This window comes from Nomascus leucogenys, chromosome 5 (assembly GCF_006542625.1).
Source record: "Nomascus leucogenys isolate Asia chromosome 5, Asia_NLE_v1, whole genome shotgun sequence".
Taxonomy (NCBI): domain Eukaryota; kingdom Metazoa; phylum Chordata; class Mammalia; order Primates; family Hylobatidae; genus Nomascus; species Nomascus leucogenys.
The window spans coordinates 9,316,083-9,338,885 of NC_044385.1; positions in this window are offsets into that span (position 1 = coordinate 9,316,083).

Here is a 22,803-nt window from a genome sequence, read left to right on the forward strand (position 1 = left end):
GGGTTCCATATGAGGTGTAAAGTAGTTTTTTCCAATTCCATAAAGAAATTCAAGGGTAGCTTGATGGCAATAGCATTGAATCTATAAATTACTTTGGACAGTATGGCCATTTCACCATATTTATTCTTCCTATCCATGTGCATTTGCTGTATTCAGGAGACCCATCTCACATGCAAAGATACATATAGGCTCAAAATAAAGGGATGGAGGAATATTTACCAAGCAACTGGAAAGCAAAAAAAAGTGGGAGTTGCAATCCTGGTCTCTGATAAAACAGACTTCAAACAAACAAAGATCAAAAGAGACAAAGAAGGTCATTACATAATGGTAAAGGGATCAATGCAACAAGAAGAGCTAACTATCCTAAATATATATGCACCCAATACAGGAGCACCCAGACTCATAAAGCAAATTCTTAGAGAACTGCAAAGAGACTTAGACTCCCACCCAATAATAGTGGGAGACTTTAACACCCCATTGTCAATATTAGACAGATCAACAAGATAGAAAATTAATAAGGATATTCAGGACTTGAACTCAGCTCTGGACCAAGTGGACCTAATAGACATCTACAGATCTCTCCACCCCAGAGTATACATATTCAATAGAATATACATTCTTCTCAGCACCTCATCGCACTTATTCTAAAATTGACCACGTAATTGGAAATAAAACACTCCTCAGCAAATGCAAAAGAATGGAAATCATAACAAACATTCTCTCAGACCACAATGCAATCAAATTAGAACTCAGGATTAGGAAACTCACTCAAAACCGCTCAACTACATGGAAACTGAACCACCTGCTCCTGAATGACTACTGGGTACGTAACGAAATTAAGGCAGAAATAAAGATGTTCTTTGAAACCAATGAGAACAAAGATACAACATACCAGAATCTCTGGGAAACATTTAAAGCAGTGTGTAGAGGGAAATTTATAGCTCTAAATGCCCACAAGAGAAAGCAGGAAAGATCTAAAATTGACACCCTAACATCACAATTGAAAGAACCAGAGAAGCAAGGGCAAACAAATTCAAAAGCCAGCAGAAGACAATAAATAACTAAGATCAGAGAGGAACTGAAGGAGATAGAGACACAAAAAAACCCTTCAAAAATCAATTAATCCAGGAGCTAGTTTTGAAAAGATCAACAAAATAGATAGACCACTAGCCAGAATAATAAAGAAGAAAAGAGAGAATCAAATAGATGCAATAAAAAATGATAAAAGGGATATCACCACTGATCCCACAGAAATACAAACTACCATCAGAGAATAATATAAACACCTCTACACAAATAAACTCAAAAATCTAGAAAAAATTGATAAATTCCTGGACACATACACCCACCCAAGTCTAAACCAGGAAGACATCGAATCCCTGAATAGACCAATAACAAGTTCTGAAATTGAGACAGTAATTAATAGCCTACCAAGCAGAAAAAGCCCAGGACCAGATGCATACACAGCTGAATTCTACCAGAGACAGAAAGGGGAGCTGGTATCATTCCTTCTGAAACTATTCCAAACAATAGAAGAAGAGGAAATCTTCCCTAACCCATTTTATGAGACCAGCATTATCCTGATACCAAAACCTGGCAGAGACACAACAAAAAAGAAAATTTCAGGCCAATATCTCTGATGAACATTGATGCAAAAATCCTCAAGAAAATACTGACAAACCGAATCCATCAGCACATCAAAAAGCTTATCCACCACGATCAAGTTGGCTTCATACCTGGGATGCAAGTCTGGTTCAATATATGGAAATCAATAAACATAATTCGTCACATAAATAGAATCAAAGAGAAAAACCACATGTATATGTCAATAGATGCAGAAAAGGCCTTTGACAAAATTCAACACCCCGTCATGCTAAAAACTCTCAATAGACTAGGTATTGATGGATCGTATCTCAAAATAATAAGAGCTATTTATGACAAACCCACAGCCAATATCATACTGAATGGGCAAAAGCTGGAAGCATTACCTTTGAAACCTGGTGCAAGACAAGGATGCCCTCTCTCACCACTCCTAATTCAACATAGTATTGGAAGTTCTGGCCAGGGCAATCAGGCAAGAGAAAGAAAGAGTTTTCAATTAGGAAAAGAGGAAGTCAAATTGTTTCTGTTTGCAGATGACATGATTGTATATTTAGAAAACACTGCTGTCTCAGCCCCAAATCTCCTTAAGATGATAAGGAACTTCGGCAAAGTCTCAGGATACAAAATCAATGTGCAAAAATCATAAGAATTTCTATACACCAAGAACAGACAAACAGAGAGCCAAATCATGAATGAACTCCCATTCACAATTGCTACAAAAAGAATAAAATACCTAGGAATACAGCTTACAAGGGATGTGAAAGACCTCTTCAAGAGAACTACAAACATTTGCCCACTTTTTGATGGGGTTGTTTGTTTTTCTCTTGTAAATGTGTTTAAGTTCCTTGTAAATTCTGGATATTAGACTTTTGTCACATGGGTAGATTGAAAACATTTTCTCCCATTCTGTACGTTTCCTGTTCACTCTGGTGGTAGTTTCTTTTGCTGTGCAGCAGCTCTTTAGTTTAATTAGATCCTAATTGTCAATTTTGGCTTTTGTTGCAGTTGATTCTGGAGTTTTTGTCATGAAGTCTTTGTCCATGCCTATGTCCTGAATGGTATTGCCTAGGTTTTTTCTAGGGTTTTTATGGTTTTGGGATTTACATTTAAGTCTTTAGTTCATCTTGAGTTAGTTTTTCTATAAGATGTGTAAGGAAGGAGTCCAGTTTCAATTTTCTACATATGGCTAGCACCATTTACTGAATAAGAGATCCTTTTTCCACTGCTTGTTTTTGTCCAGTTTGTCAAAGATCAGATAGTTGTAGATGTGAGGTGTATTTCTGAGATCTCGGTTCTGCTCCATTGGTCTATATGTCTGTTTTGGTACCAGCGCCATGCTGTTTGGGTTACTGTAGCCTTGTAGTATAGTTTTAAGTCAGGTAGCATGATGCCTCCAGCTTTGTTCTTTTTGCTTAGGATTGTCTTGGCTATGCAGGGCTGTCTTTGATTCCATATGAAATTTAAAACAGTTGTTTTTTCTAATTCTGTGAAGAATGTCAATGGTAGTTTGATGGGAATAGCATTGAATGTATAAATTACTTTGGGCAGTACGAACATTTTGATGATATTGATTATTCCTGTCCATGAAGATGGAATGTCTTTCTATTTGTTTGTGTCCTCTCTTATTTCCTTGAGCAGTGGTTTGTAGTTCTCCTTGAAGAGATCCTTCACATCCTTTGTTAGATGTATTCCTAGGTATTTTATTCTGTTTGTAGGGATTGTGAATGGGAGTTCATTCATGACTTGGCTTTCTGCTGGCCTGTTGTTGGTGTAAAGTAATGCTTGTGAATTTTGCACAAAATTTTGATTTTGTATCCTGATACTTTGTTGAAGTTGCTTATCAGTTTAAGAAATTTGGGGGCTGAGATGATGGGTTTTTCTAAATAGAAAATTATGTCATCAGCAAACAGAGACAACTTGACTTCCTCTCTTCCTATTTGAATACTTTTATGTCTTTCTCTTGCCTGATTACTCTGGCCAGAATTTCCAATACTATATTGAATAGGAGTGGTGAGAGAAGGCTTCTTTGCCTTGTACCGGTTTTCAAAGGGAATGCTTCCAGCTTTTGCCCATTCAATATTATATTGGCTGTGGGTTTGTCATAAAGCTCTTATTATTTTGAGAAATGTTTCATCAATACCTAGTTTATTGCGAGTTTTTAACATGAAGGTATATTGAATTTTATTGAAGGCCTTTTATTCATCTATTGAGATGTAGTTTTTGCCATTGGTTCCGTTTATGTGATAGATTACATTTATTGATTTGCTCCACTTTTACCTTTAGTATAAAAACTTTCCAATGCTATTGTCAGAAACCAAGTGATATTTATTTAATAAGAAGATTTAAGACAAAACGCAGCAAGACAGTCTTGCGTATCTTCAAGATATTACTGTGTGTGTGTATGTTTGTGTGTGTGTGAATTTGTGTTTGGGAAGTTTATTTTTCCATAAACAATACAATTCTGCATTTCTACATATTAAGAGAAAACAAATAGCAGTTCGATGATGTTTCCACAAACTACTAAATTTTAAAATATTTTCTCTAATTTTGAACATGTGCCTTTTGAAAACAAATGAGTCTTTTAATAAGATAAACTAGTGCATAAGAAAAAGATGAAAAGTTTTGAAGTATGAGTTCATTCTGGACAAAATAGAGCAAAACACGAATGCAGGAAACACTGGCTTAATGAACAACATCCATACTGATGAGTCCCCTCTCAGCCAACTGCCTCATGTCTCCCTAGCGTCTACTGTGATTTACGATGACTAACATCAAAATAAACCTTGGGGACAGAAGAAGCAGAGGTGTGGTCCAGAGAGTTGTGAAGAACATGGAAGAGAGTGAGCTGGATAGTGGGTCTGCATAGGTCACTGTAATTGGAAAGAACTCTAATTTTTAGCCAAGGGAATCTACTCTTTTGAGCTAAAGAGATTAAATAAGACAAAGAAAGGAGTGGGCTGAAAAAAACATTTTCTAAGCTAAACTTCAGGGAATGATTATCAAACTCCACCACAAAATACAGATTACAAAAAAACTGATTTTTCTACCACACTTAGGAAGCTGTAGATAAATAAGCCAGAACTGCACAGTGAAACAATTCAAAGATCCTTGGGGTATCACCAAGGAACTTAGATAATAAGTTAAGTTTGCAACAATATTTGTATTTGTGCATTTGTATATTGTTAGGATAAGGCAGACTGCATTGACACTAAATATGGCATTGTTCCACATGATGGAAGTTGATTATGTTTTCTTGATTATGCAACAGACATAGGAAGTTATGTTTGCAACAAATATTAAAGATTATGTGTATTATTAGTTCTTGTATAGACCTAAACATGTTGGTCCATAAAAAATCGTTCAATATATAGAAGCATTTTTCTTTACTATGTAAAAGATCAGGATAGTCCCAGATTTACTGGAACTCTGGATCTTCAACATGTATGCTCTTGGTCATTTATGAGTTGTTTCCATCTCAGTCCATCTGAAGAAAGATAGAAATGGAGACGCATATACTGGACAGATTTAGAAATAGACCTGAGAGTGGCACAATGCAGGTTTGTTCACAAAGTATTGATTAGAACTCACTGATGTAGCTGCATCTAACTGCAAAGGAGACGGAGAAACATGGTTCAGGTTTGCGTGCAGGAAGAAATGGAAACAGGTTTTGATGGATAGCTGGAATCTCAACCAAAATAGAAAAGAAGTGTTGTGTGTTTGGCTGTTTCAAGGACAGTTCATAATGGAAGACATAGAAGCTACAGGGTATACCTTACAAAAGCTGGGGAATGCATGCATAATTAGTTGATAACAAATGAATATAAATAAATATAGAAATGAGCCCAAGAAGGATTAGGGCTTAGAGGGGTAATAGCTAGAATTATATAGCACTTAAAACTTATAGAGACTATTGAATACTTAATCACAATGTATACATTGTGATTTAAATTAAATACCCAAGATACCTTTGCTACATAATGTTATACAACAAAATACACAAAATCTTATTAAGTGTTCTGTTTAAGCTAAATAATAATTTTCAGGTCCGTCTGGTTGGGTTGTTTCTTAAGTAAGGGGACATGAGAAAAGGTATCTAGATGAATAGCTAGAGAAATGGCAGGCAGGAGCCACTGAGAGAAAATATGGAGACTCCTTGAAGAGTATGAAGTTTTTTGCCTCTTAAAGCTCGGTTCATTTTACTTATATTAAAAGGTGCCTATTAAGTACTCATAGTCTCATTGATTAACCTATTCTTTGTACTCCCAGAACACTTCACATCATCTTCTATAATATAATACATGCTTAGTTACCATGGCTTAAGTCTGGTCACAATTTCACTTTAGCTTGTATATCAAATAAGAATAATAACACCTGCATATTCAAAACTACTGAGTACATCATGTCACTGATTCAAATTTTATTCACTTCAAAGACATTGTAAACCAACTAAAGGTATAATATGGAATTCTGCACCCACACAAAGTTCTTAAAACATATTTACTAAGATAATAAATTAATACACTATGGAAAATGATTTGAAAAAATAGTTTATATTTTAGAACTCTTAAATAAAAATAATACCTAATAAGTTGTAGAAATAGATTCCAACATAATGTGACTTGTTCTTCCAACAATGTGACTTGCACCTCCCATAATGTTGCAATTCAACAAATCTGTATGAGGACTAGAAAAAAATGAGAAAATCAGGTATAAGGGGCTTCCCAGCTAAAGAATATCAAATTGAACATTCTGGCACCTAGCTTTGTTCAAAACTCAGATGCAATATGAACTCTAGGTCTACCATTCATACTTTTTCCAAACAGTTCAAAACAATACAGATAAAAATATGTTCAATTCTATTTTAAGATGAAACATACATTTATGTGAAGAGTGTTTAAAAGGATCCTCCTTCTTCCTGCTGTTTGTTGAGGTAAAATGTCAGCAATGAGCAATCAAAATGTGTTTGATATATTTTGTATCTCCGAATACATTACTCAGAGATGTACATTTATGGGTAAGGAAATACAAATACCACCTTAATAGGTTATATATACTGTATATTGTTTTATTTAGACAAGATAACAAAATATACAAAATGCTCAACTTCATATGAAGTCGAAATATTGAACATTGTTGATATATAATATTTTATAGTTGGCAAAGTTGCATGCTTTTTACTGCCAGATATATTTAATATACTCTTTAAACTAATAATTCACCAAAGAAGTCATAATATTAAATTTTGTTTTTTCTTATCATTATGTGAGGGATTTTTTGGTTTGTATTTTGTTTTGTAATGACCCAATCTCTGCATATGAAATCAATTAGTTAAAGGATTTACAGATGTTTGATGAACAAGATTTTAAAACATAACAAAAGAGGAAATGTTTTATTACTTCAAAGTCACCTTTTTAGCAAGACTACAATAATTTCCCTTTCTCAACAGTCATTTGAAATTCTACCACTCACCAAACTAGCACCCCTAGTTTGCTAGAAAAAATGAGACATACAAACATACGTAATAAACAACTGTCTAAAAGAAGAGGCAGATGTAGGTTCACATATGAGCTGATTATATGCACATAGATCAGAATTATACAAAATATATAGAGTGTACAATCTTGTTCCTACCTCTGTCCCATCTGCCGTGATCTCTCTCCTTTCTCTCCTCTTAGAGAAATTTCTTGTATATTATTGTCTAGAAATAAAAGTATATATGAGTTTGTAGTCGTATTTTTCATTTCACATATAAAGGTTTCCTGTATACATATATTAATAGATATAGATGTAGATGTGAATTTTGATAATTCCACAGGCCAGCATCTTGCTTTTCACTTAAAATGATTCATATCAGCACTTACAGACCTTCCGAAGTATTTAAGTAATTATACAGTGTTATATTTTGTGGGCATTCCATAGTTTGTTTAATTAATCTCCTATAGAGGAAAGCTAGAATTACTTGCGATTTTTTGTTACTGCAAAAGACAAAGGTTAAATGAACACTTGTGGACATTTTGTAAATGGGGACATTTTGTACGTGTGCCAATATAGATATGGGTATAGATACTCAGAAACATAAAAGCATTGTGTCAAAGGGAGATACTTTTCTTTGGAATTTTGATAATTGTTAAAGTCTCACCGACAAAGTGTGTTGTCACATTTTTGATGTTTTGTCACTTTTGGGAGGTGAGAAATATTTTGATTTAGCATTAATTTGCAATTCTCTTATGACTGAGGTTCATACTTATTTATGAGCCATTTATATTTATTTGTTTACCATGGCATTTACTAAAAAGCTTATCTTTATCTTGCAAATATAAGATGATGTCTTTACAGTCTAAATTCACAAATACATGTAGATCCATGTAAGAACTTTCTATTTGCAAAATTAGAAGGTTGTGTATTCATTTACCAGTACATCAGTTTTAATTTATATGGCTTTTAGAATATGCTTTAATATTAATTGAGTTTTCCTAGATATTCTTGTGTATTTTAGAATAATAACTTTGTATAATTCCAGAATAAAAGGTCTCAAAGTATTATGGAGGCCACATTAAATTATAAACTAATTTGAGAATTAACTTTATTATTTTAAATCTACCTATTCAAAACATACCTTTCCATTTGTTCAAGTCTTATTCTGTGTCCTTTAGGGGTGCTGTAGTATTTTTTTCTGTAGCAGCTTGATATCAGTTCCTTAATTTTTATCCCTAGGAATTTCTTGTTGGTGTTATTTTAAGTGATTTTAAAACTTTCCCATTATATCTTCTCACTGGTTGTTATTTGTATATATGAAAGGATCAATTTCTGCACACTGATTTTTCTATCAGTGTACTTACTGAATCCTCTTGTTTTATAGAAGTTGTTGAGTTGATCATTTTATATTTTTTCATATAAAAAATATACTCCTCTGAGCCGGGCAGGGTGGGTGCACCCAGCTACTGGGAAAGCTGAGGCAGGAGGATCATTTGAGCTAAGGAGTTTGAGACCACCCTGGGCAGCATAGCAAGAACCCCTCTAAAAAACAAACAAAAAAACCCCCCAATATTATCATCTATAAATAGAAGATTTTTTTTGTCTTCACTATTCATATTTTGATATTGATTATTCCTTTCTCTTGTATAATTACACCGTAATATAATTGGCTAGTATCTTTTATAACACGTTAGAGAGCACATTGGTTTTGTTCCTGAGTTTAATAGAACTTTAGAAGGACTATTTCTAGTCTTTTCCCCACTAAGTATGATGACAGGTTTTGGAGCAAACACATGCATACACACTGAGATATAGATAGGCCAGTTTTGTGATATATAAAAAAAATATTATTTTATTGAAGGCATTTTTTAATCAAGAATTATTGTTAAATTTTAACAAGTGCTTTTGTAGTATCTACAAAGATTAACATAATTTTCTCCTTGTACTATGAACTATATTCAGATCTATTCTAATATGAGAATACCGGGGGTGGGGCCAAGATGGCCAACTAGAAGCAGCGTGATCAAAGGCTCCATGGAAAAGAACCATAGCAGTGTGCGAATCCTGCACTGGCAAACGAGGTATCCGGGTTCTGTCATCACAACTGACTAGGCAGCTGGCATGACCCACGGAGTGGAAGGAAGAGCAGTGTGGTTTGGCAGACCACCTGAGAGCCACATGGGGCAGGGGAGCCTCCAGCCCCCAGCCAAGGGAGGCATTAAGCGAGGGTGCTACCCAGCCTGGGAAAACGTGCTTTTTCCACAGAACGGTGCAACCTGCAGATTGAAAGATCCCGCTCATGAGCCCACGACACAGGGGCCGAGGGTCCCAACCACAGAGCCACACCGATTCCCAACAGCCACGAAGCTAGAATCTGCTTGAGCCTGCCCCACCAGCACCACAGCTGCGGTTACCTGCTGTCTAAGCCATTTGATCTCCTTGAGGGAGCAATGACAGCCAACACTGGGACTGACAGCCTCCTAACACACTAAGCTCCCAGGGTAGTAGAAGGGCAGCAGCCATCTTTATAGCTCCAGGCCACGCTTTTCCCCTGCTGGAGTAGGAAGCTGGATGGCCTGGTCCCAAGAGGTATCCCCCACAGCCCAACACACCAGCTGAGGCAGACTGTGGACAGAGTGCCTCTTCAGGCCTGACGTTAACCCATCTGTCCTCAGTGAGTGGGGCCTCCCTGCAGGAACTTCAACAACTCCAGCCAGGGGCTCAGAGACAGAACTTTGATCTCCCTGGGCCTGAGCCCCTAGGGGAGGAGTGGTTGCAACTCAGCAGACCAGCAGACTAAGTGTTTCCTCCTGCTAGTTCTGAGGAATCCAGGCAGCCCAGACGAGGGAGTTCCCCTGGTGAAGCACACCCCCTCCACCAAGGGACAGTCAAAGTACTTTATTAAATGGGTCCTGCTCCCTCTGCCACCCAACTGGGTGATACCCTCCAACAGGGGTTTTCAGACACTCCATACAGGAGCATTTCTACTGGCATCAGGTCGGTGCCCCTTGAGGTCAGAGAACCCAGAGGAAGAAGCAGGCACCCATCTTTGCTGTTCTCCAGACTCCTGGAGTGACCTCTCCAGGTGCTGGAGCGAACCAGATGAATAGGGCCTGAAGTGAACCCCCCAGCAAACCACAGCAGCCCTACAAAAGAGGGTCCTGAGCATTGAAAGAAAAATAAACAGAAAGCAACAACAACAGCATCAACAAAAAAAGTCCCCACAAAAACCCCATCCAAGGATCAGCAGTCTCAAAGATCGATGCTAGAGAAATTCATGAAGATGAGAAAGAATCAACAAAAAAATGCGGAAAACCCAGAAAGCTGGAGTGCCTCTACTCCTCCAAATGATTGCAATGCCTCTCCAGCAAGGATACAGCACTGGACAGAGGATGAGATGGATGAACTGACAGAAGTAGGCTTCAGAAGGTTGGTAATAACAAACTCTGCTGAGCTAAAGGACCATGTTCTAACCCAATGCAAAGAAGCTAAGAATCTTGATAGAAGGTTACAGGTGCTGCTAACTAGAATAACCGGTCTAGACAGCAACATAAATGACCAAATGGAGCTGAAAAACATAGCACAAGAACTTCGTAAAGCACACACAAGTATCAATAGGTGAATCAACCAAGCAGAAGAAAGGATGTCAGATTTTGAAGATCCTCTTGCTGAAAAAAAGGCATGCTGATAAGATTAGAGAAAAAAAGAATGAAAAGGAATGAATAAAACATCTGAAAAATATGGGACTATGTAAAAAGACTGAACCTATGATTGATTGGAGTACCTGAAAAAGACAGAGAGAATGGAACCAAGCTGGAAAACACACTTCAAGATATTATCCAGGAAAAATTCCCCAACTTAGCAAGACAGGCCAACATTCAAATTCAGGAAATACAGAAAACACCACTAAGATAATCCATGAGAAGATCAACCCCAAGACACATAAGTGTCAGATTTTCCAAGGTCGAAATGAAGAAATAAATGTTAAGGGCAGCCAGAGAGAAAGACCAGGATATCTACAAAGGGAAGCCCATCAGACTAACAGCAGACCTCTCAGCAGAAACCCTACAAGCAAGAAGAGAGTGGGGGCCAATATTCAACATTCTTACAGAAAAGAATTCTCAACCCAGAATTTCATATCCAGCCAAACTAAGCTTCATAAGCAAAGGAGAAATAAAATTATTTACAGACAAGCAAATGCTGAGGGATTTCATCACCACCAGGCCTGCCTTGCAAGAGCTCCTGGAGGAAGCACTAAATATGGAAAGGAAAAACCAGTACCAGCCACTGAAAAAACAACCGAAATATAAAGACCAATGACACTATGAAGAAACTGCATCAACTAGTGTGCAAAATAAATGGATAGTATCATGATGACAGGATCAAATTCACACATAATAATATTAATCTTAAATGTAAATGGACTAAATGCTCCAATTAAAAGACACAGACTGGCAAATTGTATAAAGATTCAAGACCCATCCGTGTGCTGTATTCAGGAGACCCATCTCACATGCAGAGACACAAACAGGGTCAAAATAATGAGATGGAGGAACATTTACCAAACAAATGGAAAGCAAAAAAAAAGCAGGGGTTGCAATCCTAGTCTCTGACAAAACACACTTTAAACCAACAAGGGTCAAAAAAGACAAGGGCGTTACATAATGGTAAACAGATCAATTCAACAAAAAGAGCTAACTATAAATTGACAGAAGTAGGCTTCAGAAGGTTGGTAATAACAAACTTTGCTGAGCTAAAGGAGCGTGCTCTAACCCAATGCAAAGAAGCTAAGAAATTCTACTATTATTTTTGAAAAGTAATCCTAATTAATTAAATATTGGTTTTATTAAATGTGTATTAACTATGTACAATGATCTAGGTACTATAAGAAACTTCCGGCCAGGTGCGGTGGCTCACACCTGTAATCCCAGCACTTTGGGAGGCTGAGGCGGAAGGATCACAAGGTCAGGAGATCAAGACCATCCTGGCTAACATGGTGAAACCCCGTCTGTACTAAAAATACACACACAAAAAAAATTTAGCCAGGCGTGGTGGCGGGCGCCTGTAGTCCTAGCTACTCAGGAGGCTGAGGCAGGAGAATGGCATGAACCTGGGAGGTGAAGCTTGCAGTGAGCTGAGATTGCACCACTGCACTCCAGCCTGGGTGACAGAGCGAGACTCTGTCTCAAAAAAAAAAAAAAGGCATCTCAGTAATACCTAAAGGATGAAGGAGAATGGGGAGGGGGGTGCGGAATGAAGAAGAAAACATATGAACACTCCTCCATGGAGTTATCCAATAGTGGGGATTCATAAAATTGTTTAATAATTTCCTATGTGAGAGTTCTGAAATGCCCATGTTCTACAGTTATTTGGAGTATTTCAACAAAATAACTAGTCTGATCTGGTGGTAGATATAGAATCCTTTTCTCCTATTCTTGGCTGTGCAGGTAAGCTATACTTTAGGCTCCCTTACAGTTACAGTGGCCAGTGGACTATAAGATGATTTGAGATGTTCCACTTTTGTGCCTAGTATATACAATTTCTTATGCCCCTTTTCTGCACTCTTTCCTTTTCTGTCTGATAGATGCAGACTATAATGAGGTCCTAGGGGATGGAAAAGACACAGATGAAAGCAGCATGAGTCTCTGAATGCTCATGTAGTGAAGAGCCCCTGACAGTCTCAACACCCTCCCAGGGATCTCACATCAGCAAAATGTTAACTTCTATGTGATTAAACCACTGAAATTGTGGTGTCTATTTGTTAGTCCAACAAGCCTGGTCCACAGGGTCTGTGTTTTTAAGAATTAAGCATGTTAAAATGATGCCAAACAGTATAAAATTGGATAATTAGAGAAAAAGGAAACAATAACACTATATCCTCCTAAAACAATAAGGATAGTAACAGAGCCCATGGGTTAATGTATGACCCATAGACAAGAGCAGGGTGCTCAGATTATCTATTGCTGTATAATAAATTATTATGAAACTTAGCAACTTAACAACAATAACCTTTTGTTCTACCTTATCACTGCTTAACATTTGAGGGTCAGGAATTGAGGTAGAAATCAGCTCAGTGAGATGTGTCATTGACTGAAATTGTAATGGTAGGTGGGGGATTACTTTATTTGCATGTCTTGTGCCTTGGTGAAAAATGGCTCTAAGACTGGGCTCTGTTGAGACTATGAACTGGGAGGACAGCATGGAACTTCTCCCCAGATCTTGGGGTACTCTAACTTCATAAACTGTGGCTTGGGCCTCCCACAGAGTGTTTTAATGTGCTTGACATCTGCAATGTTTGATGTGATCTGGCCCCAGAACTTTCAGCTCAATTTCAAAGGCAGGAAAATTAGATCCCACCTTTCATTGGAAAATGTGGCAAATAATTTGCAGTCACCTTTAATCTAAAGCTGAACAACTCTTTTTGACAATCTGGAAAAATATTAATTGATACAGTGTAGGTTTGTTTTTAGAATCTCTTGGGGAAAAGTTGAGGAATTTCTATGGATTATTGACTCTGTAATGTAAGACTGTGAGATATCATTCCTGCGGGCTTTTGGAGAGGGTACAGGTTGCTAGGCATGCTGGTTCCAGTTCTTTCGGAAGCAGGCACCAAGATGGAACTGGATGTGTAAACGATTTATTTAGGGAAGATTCTGTGAAGGACAAAGGGCAGAAAGAACAGGAGTTAGCAGGGAGAGCTTTAGACCAAATGCAGGTCTGCCAATCAGTAAAGAAGATTTTTTTAAAAAAAGGAAAGAAGACTGAGTAGATAGAATCTTATACTGAAGTGCAGCTCTGCGAAAATCTCAACCAGGATGAAGGGGAGTCCCAGGGCATAGTGTGCATGTGAGGGGTCCTTCAGAAATAGAGTTCTATTTCCTCCACCATGTTCAATGAACATGTGAGAATAACCCAGGAAGAAGAATATAGCCTGTTTGTGAATGCTATGAGGAATTCAAAGTTGTCACAGCTAGAGTCACTAATCCAACTGCATTCCTGACAGTGGGTCTCTCCTGAAGGAAGATGTGAGCAGTACACTTCCATGTCTGCACATTAGACTTGAGAGTATTAGGTATAAAAAATGGTCGTGGAGAATGGGAGAGTTGACTCACAAGGCATAGTAATGGCTTCCATAATTGATACACCTGGGCTTAGTGTCGATAAATTTTAGTGTATAGATGTCCTATGAGTATTTCTGGCTCAGCTAAGTTGAACATTTAATTCTTATTTCCTTTCTGCCTCCTTCCTTTAGTGCTCTTTGTCTTTTATAAGTTATTATGCAATTGATTCAATTGAATTAATAAGGAAGAAAGATTTGAATAATTTTAAAGTATATATTCAGATGATTTAAAAAATACTTCCCTCTTTTTTTTGACTAATCGGATTATCTACTGTAAACATTCACGTACATGTTCCTTGGAATAAATGGTCAACTCTTCCAGGTGGGAATACACTTGTGAGTAAAATTTTCAGGTCATAGGGAATGCATATGCTCAAGTTTAGAATATTAAGGAAAACATTTTCCAAAATATTTTAGTAATTCCCAATCCCATCTGCAGAAACTAAGAGTTCCTATTGCTCTACTTTTTTGCTAATATTTGATATTGTCATTTGCTTGTTGTTTGTTGGTTTCGTTCATTTGTTTTTTTGTTATTTTTTTCTGTTCTGTGGGATGTATAGTAGAATTTAATTATGTTTTAATGTGCATTTTTATGATTACTAAAAAGAAAAATCTTACCTGTTTTTATTGGAGATTTAGATATCCTTTGTTACAAATAAAAAACAATGTATTATAACAACTATTTACATAGCCTTTACATTGCAATAAGTATTATAAGTAACCCAAAGATGATTTAAAGCATATGGGAGCATGTTCATAGGTTATTTGCAAATATTACAGCATTTTATTTAAGGGACTTGAGCATCTGTGGATTTTGGCATCTATATAGGGCCCTGGAACTAATCTTACTTAGATACCAAGGAATAGCCATATTGTAAATACCTCCTACTGACCTGTGGCTTGCATTTTCACATCTTAAATATCTTTTGATAAATTTCTATCAGTGTTGAAATTGATAAATAAATTGGGATATATTCATATGAGAATGCTATACAGTAATAAAAATGAATAATCAGCATCTAATTGCAAAACATGTGTGGATCTCAAAAACATTTATAAAGAAAATAGTCTAACAAAAATAAAATATCCTTTATGATCCTCTTTCTTACATGTTACAAAACAGGCAAAGAGAACCTATGCTTTTAGAAGTCAGGGTTGTGATTGGGCTACGGAAGAGGCTTCTGGGGTTCTGGCAATTTTGTTTTATTTGATTCAAGTTGTATTTACATAATTGTCTGCTTTTTCAATAACTGAGTTGTACAAGTTCTGTTCTGTGTACCTTTTAGGCATGAAATGTATACTATATCTCACCTTTAAGAAAATACTAGAAATGTAAATTGTTAATTTTACCAAGAAAATACAAAAAATACTAAGAAAAGAAAAAGCATTCTTGATGCACTGTGCATTGCAAAGGAGTCTTAATGAAGATGAATACAACAAAACACAATAAACTCAGAGAATTATTGCATCAACTTACATTGTGTTATCATCTATGATGTTACCATAGAATTATTTTGTATCCAGTAGGATGCTTTCAGTTCTATGCTAAAAAGTCAAACTCGAATTTGTCTGAACAAGGAAAATTGATGTCTTGGTAAGAAGTTCAGGTCTAGAGAACTTCCAGAGCATGTTGAATCCATTGCTACAGACTGAATTTTTATGCGCTTCTCTCACCAGATTAATAAGTTGAAACTGTAATCCCCAGTGTAAGATGAAGCCTTTGAGGGGTAATTAGGTCCTGGGAGTGAAGCCCTCATGATAGGATTATTGGTCTTATTAGAAAAGACAGGAGCATTCTCTCTCTCTCTCTCTCTCTCTCTCTGCCATGTGAGGATATAGGGAGAAGAAAGTTGCCTGAAAACCAGGAGGCGTACTCTCACCTGAGGCTTGATCTGCTGATGCCTCAGTCTTGGACTTCCCAGCCTCCAGAATTCTGAGAAATAAATGATTTCTGATGAAACCACATAGTATATGGTAATTTACTATTGCAGTTGGAAATAAGATATTATGATTCAATGGAGGCTTCAGGGACCCAGACTGCAAAATCTTTCTGTTTTTCTTTCTTATATAGGATTGTCTGAGACTGGTCCATCTGTGTCAAATATAGTAATACCTAGACCATACAATATTCTGAGTTTTAAAAGGGGCTCCCTCTCTCTTAATCAATGAAAGCAAGGACACATTCGCTAGAAGGCCCTCAGAAGTTTCCGTTAGTCTCATTTGGCAAAATTGTATCACATGACATAGGTTAAACCAATGATTGGTAAGGGGAACAGAAATATTATGATTGACTTAGATCAATCAGGACCCAACTCTGGGCTTGAGATGTGCATTGCTATTGTGAATCATTAACCACACAGGAGAGAAAAGGTTCCATTTAGAAACAGAGACAGGTTAAAAAAAAGAAACAACTGGGTGGATACAAGGAGGGAGGGAAGGAAGGAAGGAAGGAAGGGAGGGAGGGAGGGAGGGAGGGAGATAAGGAGATAATTAGTTTGTCATAAGAAGATACCAGATTGGGTGGTTTAAACGACAGAAATTTATTTTCTCACAGTGTTGGAGGCCAGAAATCTCAGGTCACAGTGCCCTTGGAGTTGGTTTCTCATGAGGGTTCTTTTTTCTCTGGTATCCCTTCCTCTTCTTATAAAAACACCAATCCTATCAGATTAGGGGCTCACTCTTATGACCTCATTTATCATTAACTGCCTTCCTAAAGGCCCTACCTACAAATATAGTCACTTTGGAGATTACGGCTTCAACGTAGCAATTTGGGGGGACACAATTCACTTCATAATAGGAAGAAAGAAGGATGAAAGGAAGGAAATAAGAAGTAAGATTGTAGGTATAATACAGCATATATGCCTTGCCAATTTCATTTTCCAAGAAGAGGAGCTGTATATCTTTACAAAGGCAAAAATAGAGTAAATACACCATTGATAGTTCTTACATAAAGTTAAATGGTGGCAATATGGGTGATTACCATACAGACAGTATATAGATCATTATATGATGTACTGCAAAGTTAAAGGACTCTTACGGTGCCCTTCGGATCATGTTTTTTTTTTTTTTTTTTTTTTTTTTTTTTTTTTATTATACTTTAGGGTTTTAGGGTACATGTGCACAATGTGCAGGTTTGTTACATATGTATCCATGTGCCATGTTGATTTCCTGCACCCATTAACTCGTCATTTAGCATTAGGTGTATCCCCTAATGCTGTCCCTCCCCCCTCCCCCCACCCCACAACAGTCCCCAGAGTGTGATGTTCCCCTTCCTGTGTCCATGAGTTCTCATTGTTCAATTCCCACCTATGAGAGAGAACATGCGGTGTTTGGTTTTTTGTCCTTGCGATAGTTTACTGAGAATGATGTTTTCCAGTTTCATCCATGTCCCTACAAAGGACACGAACTCATCATTTTTTATGGCTGCATAGTATTCCATGGTGTATATGTGCCACATTTTCTTAATCCAGTCAATCGTTGTTGGACATTTGGGTTGGTTCCAACTCTTTGCTATTGTGAATAGTGCCGCAATAAACATACGTGTGCATGTGTCTTTATAGCAGCATGATTTATAGTCCTTTGGGTATATACCCAGTAATGGGATGGCTGGGTCAAATGGTATTTCTAGTTCGAGATCCCTGAGGAATCGCCACACTGACTTCCACAATGGTTGAACTAGTTTACAGTCCCACCAACAGTGTAAAAGTGTTCCTATTTCTCCACATCCTCTCCAGCACCTGTTGTTTCCTGATTTTTTAATGATGGCCATTCTAACTGGGGTGAGATGGTATCTCACTGTGGTTTTGATTTGCATTTCTCTGATGGCCAGTGATGATGAGCATTTCTTCATGTGTTTTCTGGCTGCATAAATGTCTTCTTTTGAGAAGTGTTTGTTCATGTCCTCTGCCCACTTTTTGATGGGGTTGTTTGTTTTTTTCTTGTATATTTGTTTGAGTTCATTGTAGATTCTGGATATTAGCCCTTTGTCAGATGAGTAGGTTGCAAAAATTTTCTCCCATTCTGTAGGTTGCCTGTTCATTCTGATGATAGTTTCTTTTGCTGTGCAGAAGCTCCTTAGTTTAATGAGATCCCATTTGTCGATTTTGGCTTTTGTTGCCATTGCTTTTGGTGTTTTAGACATGAAGTCCTTGCCCACGCCTATGTCCTGAATGGTATTGCCTAGGTTTTCCTGCAGGATTTTAATGGTTTTAGGTCTAACATATAAGTCTTTAATCCATCTTGAATTAATTTTTGTATAAGGTGTAAGGAAGGGATCCAGTTGCAGCTTTCTACATATGGCTAGCCAGTTTTCCCAGCACCATTTATTAAATAGGGAATCCTTTCCCCATTTCTTGTTTTTGTCAGGTTTGTCAAAGATCAGATAGTTGTAGCTATGCGGCATCATTTCTGAGGGCTCTGTTCTGTTCCATTGATCTATGTCTCTGTTGTGGTACCAGTACCATGCTGTTTTGGTTACTGTAACCTTGTAGTATAGTTTAAAGTCAGGTAGTGTGATGCCTCCAGCTTTGTTCTTTTGGCTTAGGATTGACTTGGCGATGCGGGCTCTTTTTTGGTTCCATATGAACTTTAAAGTAGTTTTTTCCAATTCTGTGAAGAAAGTCATTGGTAGCTTGATGGGGATGGCATTGAATCTATAAATTACCTTGGGCAGTATGGCCATTTTCACGATATTGATTCTTCCAACCCATGAGCATGGAATGTTCTTCCATTTGTTTGTATCCTCTTTTATTTCATTGAGCAGTGGTTTGTAGTTCTCCTTGAAGAGGTCCTTCACATCCCTTGTAAGTTGGATTCCTAGGTATTTTATTCTCTTTGAAGCAATTGTGAATGGGAGTTCACTCATGATTTGGCTCTCTGTTTGTCTGTTATTGGTGTACAAGAATGCTTGTGATTTTTGTACATTAATTTTGTATCCTGAGACTTCGCTGAAGTTGCTAATCAGCTTAAGGAGATTTTGGGCTGAGACAATGGGGTTTTCTAGATATACAATCATGTCATCTGCAAACAGGGACAATTTGACTTCCTCTTTTCCTAATTGAATACCTTTTATTTCCTTCTCCTGCCTGATTGCTCTGGCCAGAACTTCAAGCACTATGTTGAATAGGAGCGGTGAGAGAGGGCATCCCTGTCTTGTGCCAGTTTTCAGAGGGAATGCTTCCAGTTTTTGCCCATTCAGTATGATATTGGCTGTGGGTTTGTCGTAGATAGCTCTTATTATTTTGAGATACGTCCCATCAATACCTAATTTATTGAGAGTTTTTAGCATGAAGTGTTGTTGAATTTTGTCAAAGGCCTTTTCTGCATCTATTGAGATAATCATGTGGTTTTTGTCTTTGGTTCTGTTTATATGCTGGATTACATTTATTGATTTGCGTATGTTGAACCAGCCTTGCATCCCAGGGATGAAGCCCACTTGATCATGGTGGATAAGCTTTTTGATGTGCTGCTGGATTCGGTTTGCCAGTATTTTATTGAGGATTTTTGCATCAATGTTCATCAAGGATATTGGTCTGAAATTCTCTTTTTTGGTTATGTCTCTGCCAGGTTTTGGTATCAGGACGATGCTGGCTTCATAAAATGTGTTAGGGAGGATTCCCTCTTTTTCTATCGATTGGAATAGTTTCAGAAGGAATGGTACCAGTTCCTCCTTGTACCTCTGGTAGAATTCAGCTGTGGATCCATCAGGTCCTGGACTCTTTTTGGTTGGTAAGCTATTGATTATTGCCACAATTTCAGAACCTGTTATTGGTCTATTCAGAGATTCAACTTCTTCCTGGTTTAGTCTTGGGAGGGTGTATTTGTCGAGGAATTTATCCATTTCTTCTAGATTTTCTAGTTTATTTGCATAGAGGTGTTTGTAGTATTCTCTGATGGTAGATTGTATTTCTGTGGGATCGGTGGTGATATCCCCTTTTTCGTTTTTTATTGCATCTATTTGATTCTTCTCTCTTTTCTTCTTTATTAGTCTTGCTAGCGGTCCATCAATTTTGTTGATCTTTTCAAAAAACCAGCTCCTGGATTCATTAATTTTTTGAAGGGTCTTTTGTGTCTCTATTTCCTTCAGTTCTGCTCTGATTTTAGCTATTTCTAGCCTTCTGCTAGCTTTTGAATGTGTTTGCTCTTGCTTTTCTAGTTCTTTTAATTGTGATGTTAGGGTGTCAATTTTGGATCTTTCCTGCTTTCTCTTGTGGGCATTTAGTGCTATAAATTTCCCTCTACACACTGCTTTGAATGTGTCCCAGAGATTCTGGTATGTTGTGTCTTTGTTCTCGTTGGTTTCAAAGAACATCTTTATTTCTGCCTTCATTTCATTATATACCCAATAGTCATTCAGGAGCAGGTTGTTCAGTTTCCATGTAGTAGAGCAGTTTTGAGTGAGTTTCTTAATCCTGAGTTCTAGTTTGATTGCGCTGTGGTCTGAGAGACAGTTTATTATAATTTCTGTTCTTTTACATTTGCTGAGGAGAGCTTTACTTCCAACTATGTGGTCAATTTTGGAATAGGTGTGGTGTGGTGCTGAAAAAAAGGTATATTCTGTTGACTTGGGGTGGAGAGTTCTGTAGATGTCTATTAGGTCCACTTTATGTAGAGCTGAGTTCAATTCCTGGATATCCTTGTTAACTTTCTGTCTCGTTGATCTGTCTAATGCTGACAGTGGGGTGTTAAAATCTCCCATTATTATTGTGTGGGAGTTTAAGTCCCTTTGTAGGTCACTCAGGACTTGCTTTATGAATCTGGGTGATCCTGTGTTGGGTGCATATATATTTAGAATAGTCAGCTCTTCTTGTTGAATTGATCCCTTTACCATTATGTAATGGCCTTCTTTGTCTCTTTTGATCTTTGTTCGTTTAAAGTCTATTTTATCAGAGACTAGGATTGCAACCCCTGCCTTTTTTTGTTTTCCAGTTGCTTGATAGATCTTCCTCCATCCCTTTATTTTGAGTCTATGTGTGTCTCTGCACGTGAGATGGGTTTCCTGAATACAGCACACTGATGGGTCCTGACTCCTTATCCAGTTTGCCAGTCTGTGTCTTTTGATTGGAGCATTTAGCCCATTTACATTTAACGTTAATATTGTTATGTGTGAATCTGATCCTGTCATTATGATGTTAGTTGGTTATTTTGCTCGTTAGTTGCTATAGTTTCTTCCTAGTCTCGATGGTCTTTACAATTTGGCATGTTTTTGCAGTGGCTGGTACTGGTTGTTCCTTTCCATGTTTAGTGCTTCCTTCAGGAGCTCTTTTAGGGCAGGCCTGGTGGTGACAAAATCACTCAGCGTTTGCTTGTCTGTAAAGTGTTTTATTTCTCCTTCACTTATGAAGCTTAGTTTGGCGGGATAGGAGATTCTGGGTTGAAAATTCTTTTCTTTAAGAATGTTGAATATTGGCCCCCACTCTCTTCTGGCTTGTAGAGTTTCTGCCGAGAGATCAGCTGTTAGTCTGATGGGCTTCCCTTTGTGGGTAACCCGACCTTTCTCTCTGGCTGCCCTTAACATTTTTTCTTTCATTTCAACTTTGGTGAATCTGACAATAATGTGTCTTGGAGTTGCCCTTCTCGAGGAGTATCTTTGTGGCGTTCTCTGTATTTCCTGAATCTGAATGCTGGCCTGCCTTGCTAGATTGGGGAAGTTCTCCTGGATAATATCTTGCAGAGTGTTTTCCAACTTGGTTCCATTCTCCCCATCATTTTCAGGTACACCAATCAGACGTAGGTTTGGTCTTTTCACATAGTCCCAAATTTCTTGGAGACTTTGTTCATTTCTTTTTATCCTTTTTTCTCTAAACTTCCCTTCTGTCTTCATTTCATTCATTTCATCTTCCATCAGCGATACCCTTTCTTCCAGTTGATCGCATCTGCTACTGAGGCTTCTGCAATCTTCGCGTAGTTCTCGAAACCTGGCTTTCAGCTCCATCAGCTCCTTGAAGCCCTTCTCTCCATTGGTTATTCTAGTTACCCATTCTTCTAATTTTTTTTCAAAGTTTTTAACTTCTTTCCTGTTGTTTTGAATTTCCTCTCGTAGCTCAGAGTAGTTTGATCGTCTGAAGCCTTCTTCTCTCAACTCATCAAAGTCATCCTCCATCCAGCTTTGTTCCGTTGCTGGTGAGGAACTGCGTTCCTTTGGAGGAGGAGAGGTGCTCTGTTTTTTAGAGTTTCCAGTTTTTTTGGTCTGTTTTTTCCCCATCTTTGTGGTTTTATCTACTTTTTGTCTTTGATGATGGTGATGTACAGATGGGTTTTTGGTGTGGATGTCCTTTCTGTTTGTTAGTTTTCCTTCTACCAGACAGGACCCTCAGCTGCAGGTCTGTTGGAGTTTACTAGAGGTGCACTCCAGACCCTGTTTGGCTGGGTGTCAGCAGCGGTGGCTGCAGAACAGCGGATTTTCGTGAGACCACAAATTCAGCTGTCTGATAGTTCCTCTGAAAGTTTTGTCTCAGAGAAGTACAGGGTTGAATGAGGTGTCAGTCTGTCCCTACTGGGGGGTGCCTCCCAGTTAGGCTGCTCAGGGGTGAGGGACCCACTTTAGGAGGCAGTCTGACCGTTCTCAGATCTCCAGCTGCATGCTGGGAGAACCACTACTCTCTTCA